General features: G+C 44.8%; 1 pseudogene; it reads left to right on the top strand.

The window, feature by feature from the left end:
- Positions 1–9,947: 9,947 nt before the first annotated feature.
- On the top strand, positions 9,948–10,065 carry LOC124799468 (annotated as a pseudogene).
- Positions 10,066–10,690: the final 625 nt, after the last annotated feature.

Raw genomic sequence — 10,690 nt, 5'->3', positions numbered from 1 at the left:
GTACATGTGCGCTTTGTGTGGAAATTACCATGTAATAACTTTCTGTTATGGTTGTTTCTCAATATAACCTTCATATTCGGTTTCAGGTCAGTCGTTCAGGGTCGTGGTTTATGAGACTGACTAGCTGTTTTCGTATTTCCAGCTTCTTTTCCGTTCTTTGTACAATGTCTCAAACGCCTTGCCCCGAAATAAAAAAAATTTCGAAATTTGTGATAAGGTCTTATGGGACCAAACTGCTGAGGTCATCGGCCCCGAAGCTTACACACTACTTAATCTAACTCAAACTAACTTACACTAAGGACGACACACTAACCCATGCCCAAAGGAAGGTTCGAACCTCTGACGGGGGCAGCAACGCGGACCGTGACAACACGCCCTGCCCCGGCATATCCATCTACAAAATGTCTACGTTGTTGACCTTCTAACTGGCATTTATTGTTACTGTCCCTTAGTATTTGTCTCGTTTTAGCACGGCTGTCTGAAAGTCCGTGATTTTGAACGTTAGTCTGCCATCGTCATCGCTTCATTTGAAACAATAATTCAGATGCCGCATGAAATAGCAAATTAGTATATAGATGCAGGGAAATCTGACGGCCGTCACACAGGAAACTTAACGGCATTCAATATCACCAAGAATTCGGTACGTAGTGGCTGGAAGTGCAGAGAGTGCCTTTTAAACACAGGCCGCTGCGTGCACGTCACGCGCCCTACTTTGGAGCCATCATAGTATGTCATCTCGGGCTATCGCAGCTGCGCGTAATGTCATCGTGTATGTCACCGGGAGGCCAAGAGCTGACCGTTCCGTGTCAAGGATCGCCGCCTTACGTAACGGAGGGCACACTCAATTACGTCAACCAGCGGGAAACTGCACTCTCGCCGCTAATTCATATCAACTGCATCAGAGATATTTGCACAGATGCGCTCTCGCAAATGCGTGTAGAATTTGTTTTCGCAGTATTCTAGTGGAGATTCGGAAAAGAACTAGAGCACTAGCTGAGCTGAGCATATAAGAATGTATCCTGCTAAGCACTCTGCAGTGCATAGCAGAGAGTGCTTCGTATCAAAATAACCCGCCCGTTGTCCTGTTAGATTTGTTTCTCCCTGTGTATCCCCAAACGATTTGAAGAGTGTATCAAGCCTTTAGGATCAGCTTTATTTATATGGTAGAAAAAGTGTAATGTGGATAGGGACAAATACGTAGTCAGCGAGAGGCAGGGGAGGACATGATCTTCGCGCAAACCGATCCCACATCCTGCCCCGCCACTCAGACGGCGTATCGATTCAGTATCAGTTGGAAGACATCCAGATTGTGTGTACTAACTAGTAGCAAGTGTACCCAGAGCCATGTGTCGAGAAACCTCTTAAGCTGTTTCGCTCTTCGCCGCCATTCTCCTTGCACCTGGAAAGGACAGATGCATCTTTTCTATAAGCTTCCAGTAGCGTTGCACCTTCATGATGGTAAAAAAAAAAAAGTGTGTGAATTGCTAAGGGACCAAACTGCTAAGGTCATCGGTCCCTAGTCTTACACACTACTTAAACTAACTTACGCTAAGGATAACACAACACCCATGCCCGAGGGGGGACTCGAACCTCCGACGGGGGCCTTCGTGATGTTTCTCCTCTTGTGACCAGGAGATGTGAAGAATTACTAAAGATGTGAACATCCACCTATTTTTTCCTTTTAAGTCGAATTACAAGCAAGTATGACGCTTGAAATAGGTCCTGAATTGAAATTTCCTCTAATGTGTAAAGTGTATACCCATGAATAATATGATAACGCTATCTAATTACAATTATTGTAGAAGAATATAATAAATGAAGAATAGGGGTAACTTACTTAGTGCAACACAATAATAGTGGTCACAAAATAGGCACCTGACCGAATTCCACGAACATACTAAGTTCTGATTAGCATGTGGCCTAACATTAACAACCTATAACTGAATTTGTAGCCAAGTTATGTGCAGTGGGCGTGTATGATCCAGCCTGTTAGCCTACTTCCTATTTAGAAATCGGTATATTCAAAAGTGGCAGCACATCCTCCAACTCCAACAATGGACTTAACTTCTGCTGTCTAAAAGTGTGCAAAGAAAATAGACGAACCGTATTGCTTCCTGCAGTTTTTGAAATACACACGTAGTGATCGCAATGATAGCTGATGAAAATTGCAGGAAGCAGAATGAACAGTACATGAGATAGCTCGATGCTGATTGAAAAGTGCGGCTCCGCCGTAAAGATATCAAAATATTAAATTAGTGACAGTGGTTCACGAATGAAGTAGAGAATCTTTCAGTAAGAAAATATGTAATTGGATTTGAAGCACAGCTATCCCACCATGGCACACACAACATACATGGATGAAACACATGGAATAAAGAATCACGACAGGTGAAGTCAGCGCCCAACTGACCATTCCTTGGGTGTTCAAAACAGACGTTCTCCACCTGACCACGCGCCGCGTTCGACCCTTATTGGCTTGTCGAAACTGGTACCTCAGTGAGTTTTGTCATGGCATTTTGCTGCGTATATCAAAGACAGTCATGCGTTCAGCGATAGATCACTCGGTACAGGATACCTCTTCACAGTGTGTCTCCGATTTAACAACACGCGAGAGAAATCAGTACTGAAAGTTGCGGATGTGACAGACAACTTTCAAACCCTGTATAACTGCTGCACCATAATACATTTGAACCTGCTCACTGTATTCGTGCGTCGGTCTCCCTCTTCAATGCCCCCCCCCCCCCCCCCCGACCGCACACACACTCACTCTCTCTCTCTCTCTCTCTCTCTCTCTCTCTCTCTCTCCCTCCTGTAATAATTTGACGATTCTTTGATGACCCTAGATGCGTCCGTTGATTCCTTCTTGTAGTCAAGTTGTGCCGTAAATTTTGTTCTTCCGCCAGTTGGTTTCAACGATTCCTCACTGCATACAGGGAACAAAAATATCCACATTCCTGCAGATGAATCACTCACTCAAGTCCAGCAGTTCCGGACTAACATAGGTTTTTTATCCATCCCCGTCTTGTAATTCTAAGAAGCGCACATCCTCTCGCTTTGCTGCCTAAAAGGATCGAGGTCGAAACATGTTCTGATTTTGAAGGACCTGGGAAAATGTGGTGTGTTCGTAGCCTTAAATGAGACAGTTTCGGCTGGCTGGAGTGGCCGCGCGGTTCTAAGCGCTTCAGTCTGAAACCGCGCGACCGCTACGGTTGCAGGTTCGAATCCTGCCTCGGGCATGGATGTCTGTGATGTCCTTAGGATAGTTAGGTGAAAGTAGTTCTAAGTTCTAGGGGACTGATGACCTCAGATGTTAAGTCCCATAGTGCACAGAGCCATTTGAACCATTTGAGACAGTTTCCTAAAGGGGTAAACAAAAGACTTGTCTGATTGCGAAAAAGTGATTTAAAATTACTCCCCTGGCATAAGTAAATATGTGAGTTTTCAGAAATAACTGCAACAAAGCGACCTTTGTTCTTAACAGTCGCAGTTAATTTTTAAAGCGGCAGCCCGTCATCACGACCAATCTCAGGAATGTAATTACGTGACACAATAATATCATTAAAGCGTTTTATATGATGTTATAATGAAAGACCACTGTAACTTTTAACGATACCTTGATTTTAGCAATTTAATAAAGCAGTGATTAAGACGTTCTCAGAGTCGGCGTCAATAATGGATAAAAGTTTTAAGTAGACATCTTGTGCGCTTTCGTGTAAAGACCAAATTGTAGAACACTTATGGTAGAATTCCCACCTTTGAATCGTGGCGAGTAACCCCAATGTTCTGTTTCATTATCTCCTGCTTTTGCTTCACGTCACAAGCAGATGTTCACGGTTCCACTGCCGTAAACATTGGATGTTGGCAGTTGGCTGCGACCGTTGATTCCGTTAACCCGCGAGCGCCTGCAGCGGACTGCACAGGCGACACAGCATTGTGATAGAGTGCCGGTATTGTATCGACGCAGTCGGTAAGTACAGCCTTTGTGGCCGCATAATGTGGCGAGTGTAGCCTCGGTGGAGTCCCTGTTTGTGTGCGGGGGCGGCGCTGACTGATGGCCGTCGGTGGGGGACGGGTGCGCAGCTGCCAGCCTCTCAGCTGGCCTGGTGATCGTGTTTTCGTATGTCAGCAGAAATGCTCAGGAGATTAATTACACCATTGGTCACTCCGAATAAATAAAAAATTGTTGTGTGCGCAATTCGGGTCCGCGCCGTAAATTTTCCGTGAAAGCGTCGGGATAAAATCATAACGAGTGTTTTCTTTTAATGTGGAATTTAATTATTAATCCCTGTAATACTATGGTTCACGGCGTAGTATAATTGATATGGAAAAGGTAACTCACAAGTTTATCGCACGTAGCAAGTGTCGAACAAATATATCGAGGGATGTTTAACGGTGTGCGTAGTATCAGCATAACTAGTAGTGACATCATTCATACAATAAACAACCGCCTGAAGCAGATCGCAGACATACATGACATGAGCTTCGCTGGTGTCGATATGCACTGAGGTGACAAAAGTCATGGGAGAGAAGTGGTAACTAAAACTTTTATCCATTCTGAATTTGGAACACTGCGACTGTCTTGTAAAAGGTTTCAAGAATTCCCTCTTCCCTCCCCCTCCACCCCCTCCCCTCCCCATGTGTCTATCGTGTTTATTGAGCAATGAGAAACATGCCAAACATAACTTCACTACCAGGAATATTATCCTAAACACTTTGTTGTAGATTGTGTAAACAGCATAAGAAAATTTTGCAGTGTAGAAAAATAATAATAATTTTTATAAAGAAAGTAATATAATAGATATATATTTTATTACGAATGCCACACAAAACGAAAAATGAGCAAAGAAAATCTCTGCCTCCACAAAACTCTTTGGAGACAACAACAGCCACACTCTTTGGTTTGTTTATATTTTGTTAAGTACTGGCATGTGGGAGTCGCCATCAGTTGAAAAGTGCCTATTTCACTTGATATTTAACGATACTGGTAAGCACACATTATGTTTTCCAGAGCAGTGCCTGCCACAAGAATAAAAACAGTGAATAATACCATCAAATTAATCTTACAATCGTAATATTCTTTCCACATACAGTGCTCACTTTTTCGTCTCTAATGCACGACCCCCACAATACTCCAAACTAAATTGTATTATCTGATGATGAATCGCCAGGCGATTCGAAACCGGTCATGAATAAATAAGAACAGGTAACCATTGGGGCAGAGACGATAAAGTGGAGAGAGAAGAGGGTAGGACGAGATGGACAGACAGGGGGAGGAGGAATTGGATGAAATGAGGGAGAAGGAGATGGATTGAGGAGGGAGGAGAATATTGATAGAGAAGGGGAGGTGGAGATGAATAGAGAGGGGGAGGAGACGATGAATAGAGAGGGGAGAGGCGGAGAAGGATGGGGGGGGGGGAAGAAGGAGGTGGATAGTGAGGGGGGAGGAGGCGATGAATAGAGGAGAAAATGGATAGCAAGAGGGGAAGGAGGAGATAGCGTAATAGAAGACTGGAATAAATACTTACCCGAGCAACGCCGGGTACTGAGCTAGCATTGTTACAAAATACGGCTGAAAACCGTGGGCCGCCCGCGGGCCGCAGTTTGACGACCACTGTTATAAAGGGAACTAGCTTTTGCTTAATATTATCGTTTTAAAAAATCTGCGAGCTCTCATTTAAGCCTTATAAACGACGTGCCTTTGAAACTTCCTAGAAGATTATAACAGTGTGCTGGATCAGGGTTTGTACCCGGAACCCTGCCTTTGGTCAATCCTCTCAAAAACTGAGCTGTCAAGGCACGACTCACGACCAGCCCTCAGAGTTATACTACCGCCAGTACCTCTCTGCTACCTTCCAAACTGCATAGGAGGCACGGAGGTGAAGTTTGGAAAGCAGTAGAGGGCTACTGGCGGTAGTACAACTGTGAGGGCGGGTCGTCAGTCTTGCCTGATTAGGTCAGTGGGTGAGAGCATTGACCGCCAAAATTGGTAAGGTTCCAGGTTCGAGTCCCGGTTCAGCACACAGGAAGTTTGAAAACAGTGCGCGCTCACCTACAGAGTGTAAGAGTCATTCTACACTTGTTTCTTTTTATCTAACAGGTCCATAAACAGGCTCTGTTGTGTTTTGCGTCATGTCCTGCCCATATACACACAGAATCACACTTCGTTTGCAAATCAGCTCGCTTGCAGATACGGCTGGAGTTGTTACCTTGCACCTCTTATGGAGTCACAGTTCGCTTTGTGCGCACTGCTCTGCCCTTCAGGGGCAGCTGACAGCGTTCATGTACGCTTGCTGAGCCACCCACATTTAATCAAATTAATCCCTCCCTCTCCCTGTTTCACCACCATCCCCCCCCCTCCCACGCCACCTCCCTTGCTCTCTATCCCACACAGGATTACAATCTCAGTGTAAATTTCCACTATCCCGCACCGTGCAGTATACCTGTGCACTGTATATCAGGGCGTATTGAGTCGCAAGGATCCCAATGGTAGCTGGGAGGTGCTAGTGATGTATGCATTTAGATGCGATGTTAATGACCATGTGACGAACATTTCACATCCTATTTCCAAGGACAGTGTATTTTTTTATTTTTTTCTTACATTTGCATTCTTTCTTACTTAGTGCTTGTTCTGGTATACTCTTACGGATGTGGGAGTTGAATAAGGACGCAGCGCATTTCAAAAGTATTTCACAATGATCTGCAATCGGTGGCACCTGCTTTCACTACTAGTGTGTTCCGTGTTTTTGTTAACACCAACAACTTCATATCTTTTAATATCTTCTTGCGTTCTCGCTTCCCGCGCCCGGGTTCCCGGGTTCGATTCCCGGTGGGGTCAGGGATTTTCTCTGCCTCGTGATGACTGGGTGTTGTGTGATGTCCTTAGGTTAGTTAGGTTTAAGTAGTTCTAAGTTCTAGGGGACTGATGACCATAGATGTTAAGTCCCATAGTGCTCAGAGCCATTTGAATCAGTATCTTCTTGAACAATAATGATCTTCCTTGCCGGATTCATTGAACCACGAGTGCCCTTGTCCTGTTCCTACAATACCTTATACAGGGACGGTGCTAAAGGCACCAGTAAGCATAACTAGATCCCCCTCCGGACTCGACAAGACGTGGCAGCCACAAGTTCACTCTGTTCAAAAAATGTTGAAATGTGTGTGAAATCCTGGGACTTAACTGCTAAGGTCATCAGTCTCTAAGCTTACACACTACGGAACCTAAATTATCCTAAGGACAAACACACACAGCCGGCCGGAATGGCCGTGCGGTTCTAGGCGCTACAGTCTGGAACCACGTGACCGCTACGGTCGCAGGTTCGAAGCCTGCCTCGGGCATAGGTGTGTGTGATGTCCTTAGGTTAGTTAGGTTTAAGTAGTTCTAAGTTCTAGGGGACTGATGACCTCAGAAGTTAAGTCCCATAGTGCTCAGAGCCATTTGAACAAACACACACACACCCATGCCCGAGGGAGGACTCGAGTCTCCGCCGGGACCAGCCGCACAGTCCATGACTGCAGCGCCTGAGACCGCTCGGCTAATCCCGCGCGGCTTCACTCTGTTGTTACCCGACCACGATATTATGGCATTTGGCCTCCCTTGGTTGTTATGGGAAACAAGCGGTGACTTACAGTAGACTAGTACAGTGGCGACTAAGAAAAACGCGCCGGCCGAAGTGATCGTGCGGTTCTAGGCGCTACAGTCTGGAGCCGAGCGATCGCTTCGGTCGCAGGTTCGAATCCTGTCTCGGGCATGGATGTGTGTGATGTCCTTAGGTTAGTTAGGTTTAATTAGTTCTAAGTTCTAGGCGACTGATGACCTCAGAAATTAAGTCGCATAGTGCTCAGAGCCATTTAAGAAAAACGCATCACACTGTGAATCATTTCAAGACAGTTGTGCATATACTATCAAATGTTTCATCGTGTCCTCATGAAACATCACGGTAAAAACTCACGACAAGCCGATTGAAGCGCCCTCGCTTCCAGGTGCAATAATACTGTAGTCGACTTGTGACCCCAAACCCTGGCGTAAAAACTTACCACAGCCATTATCGAGTCATGGTATGAAATAGCGGCTGATAATGGCAACCAACAGCCATCCTAGCATATGGTCAATATCTTCTGCATAACTTTAGTGCCATGCGTGTCAATTCTCCCTCGGTGATGTAACACTGTCATTTGCCTAGCTGTAACTTTCATTCTGCCCAAACCTGTGCCTAGCGTCAGTTTTATTGTTGTGCAAATTCTAATCAACATGAGTTGAAGCTTAAGGGCATGGATGATGACTATTTAAGGCTCCTACTTGAAAAGCAAAACAATTACAGCTGATACGTGTCTGTTTAATAAGCGACGGACTTCAAAAAGATTCATCTTTTAAGAAAATAACAGAAGAGAGAATACTGTGTGTTGTATATGACTTTATACACAGCAGTATGGGCTATGGAGTGGTGTGGCAACTGTCATCGTAGGGAAGCTGGACAGGAGCAGAGATGATTAGCGAACAAGATGAGACAACAAACACAAGATTTACTTTGCTTGTATTTCTCGAAGAGTATGAAGTCTCATTACAAATAATGCAGTAAGAAACAGAGTGCAGGTATTACAGTGTCAACTACGATGAAGCACAAACGAAGGTGTCGTAGCGTAGTGGCTCTAAGTGCAAGTGAGCTGAGCGGCTTCCACCAGGCATCGTATATTGCGATGGCAGAGGGCGTTCGAAGTACAGAGCTGCTAGAGAGCCTGTATAGGGAGAGAGTGGCCAACCTGACAACACGGCGGCCATTTTTCTGTCAAACTGCGGGCGGGACTTTTGAATGGCCAGTAGTGGAGTACACACTTACCGAATCAAAAGCACAAGACAATATGGCGAAATCATTCGTTAAATGCCTATGTTTTTAAGAATAATGTGTTATAATAATTTTCACACAGCCAATTTACAGGTATGTTTTCAAATTTAACTATGTATATTGCAAGTTGTTTTACATGTAGTAAAAGGCCAAAACGACTTACTTCGCATAGAGAAGAGTACTTGGTTGGTTTCCACAAGACTCCTGTTTGATTTATGTCAGCCCTGTTGACTGCGACTGCCCACTGCTTTCGTCTTCCTGCAGTGCGTGGAAATGATAACATGCGAATTCCACCTTCGCCTCTATTGGAACAACCAAATGCAGCACAACCTGGCATCGTTTACGAACGTCTGCAGAACTAATAACAGATGTCAAAAACAGTTCTGTACAATTACTAACGTGTTTATTTCAAACATGTAGGCCTACCGACTTCATCACAAAACGCTTCATTATTTCAATTTGTATTTAAGATCGCAAACGTTAATTACGTACTAAAAACGATATACAACTACATCGAACATGGATGCACAACGCATAAAAAGTCTCTCAATAATTCAAATACCTTTTAATCGTTTCCAAAAGTCCTCTGAACTTCAATTCAACTCAAAAGCACGGCGTACATAGGAAGCGCGAGAGACGTTTGGCGCCATTTTTCTACCAAAGCTAATCACCCAATCACGGGCAACTTCACCTATGGCTACCCTCTCCCTATACAGGTTCTCTAAGGGCTGCTGGAGGTGTGGCATAGTGGACACGCTCCATTGGGTTTGCCAGATCCTGTGCGACCTCTTATCGGTGTCAGACCTAAAGTTTCCATTCCGTTACTAACCTCGATACGCCACGGAGTGGTATTGATCTGCAGCATCAATTCCCTCACTAACAACCTATATGGAATTTCATTAGTTTAACATCAGTATTACCGCTGCAAACACGACAGCTACCCAGACTGTACAGAAACTGTAACAGATTTGGCGAGATAACATCTCTGACAGTTGCAGTGGTCTTGGCACTGTTGCTTCGCATGTCTATCTGGACAAGTCAAGTAAGGCGATTTTGTATACGTCATTATGGCAACGCAGTGTTTCACAAGTCTATAAACAACTGTCAGCCAACGGCCTTACCGCAGTGGTAACACCGGTTCCCGTCAGATCACCGAAGTTAAGAGCTGTCGGGCGGGGCTAGCACTTGGATGGGTGACCATCCGGTCTGCCGAGCGCTGTTGGCAAGCGGGGTGCACTCAGCCCTTGTGAGCCAAACTGAGGAGCTACTTGATTGAGAAGTAGCGGCTCCGGTCTCGGAAACTGACATACGGCCGGGAGAGCGGTGTGCTGACCATATGCCCTTCCATATCCGCATCCAGTGACGCCTGTGGTCTGAGGATGACACGGCGGCCGGTCGGTACCGTTGGGCCTTCATGGCCTGTTCGGGAGGAGTTTAGTTTTTTAGTTTTATAAACAACTGCCGTTTTGCACCAGCGCACATCCTACGCAGTCAGATTTGTTCGTATCAGAGAGATTGTACTGTTAATCGCGGTTACTGGCTTCCTGCTGTTTTTTAATTTCATGCCTACCCAAAAGTAACTGGCGAAGAATAGTACAAAAGGTAAATAGGTGATAATGAAACAAATAATGCTGTATTTCTGTGAGGAATAGTCAACAATAGCATGGATTACAGAAATAAATAAAGAACTAGAAAGAAACAACATCAAAGAATTGAAAATAAGGGAATGAAAACTTCTTAACAATAAAATACTAAAGTTAGTTGGCTTTCAAAGCATAAGAAATCAGAAATCGAGAACAACGTGGATGGAAGGAAGGAAGAGACAGTATGGGGAGAAAATTGAGGGAGTA

This window comes from Schistocerca piceifrons, chromosome 5, assembly GCF_021461385.2.
Source record: "Schistocerca piceifrons isolate TAMUIC-IGC-003096 chromosome 5, iqSchPice1.1, whole genome shotgun sequence".
NCBI lineage: Eukaryota > Metazoa > Arthropoda > Insecta > Orthoptera > Acrididae > Schistocerca > Schistocerca piceifrons.
The sequence above is the reverse complement of the archived record's forward strand: the minus strand, read 5'-3'. Positions and strand labels throughout refer to the sequence as shown.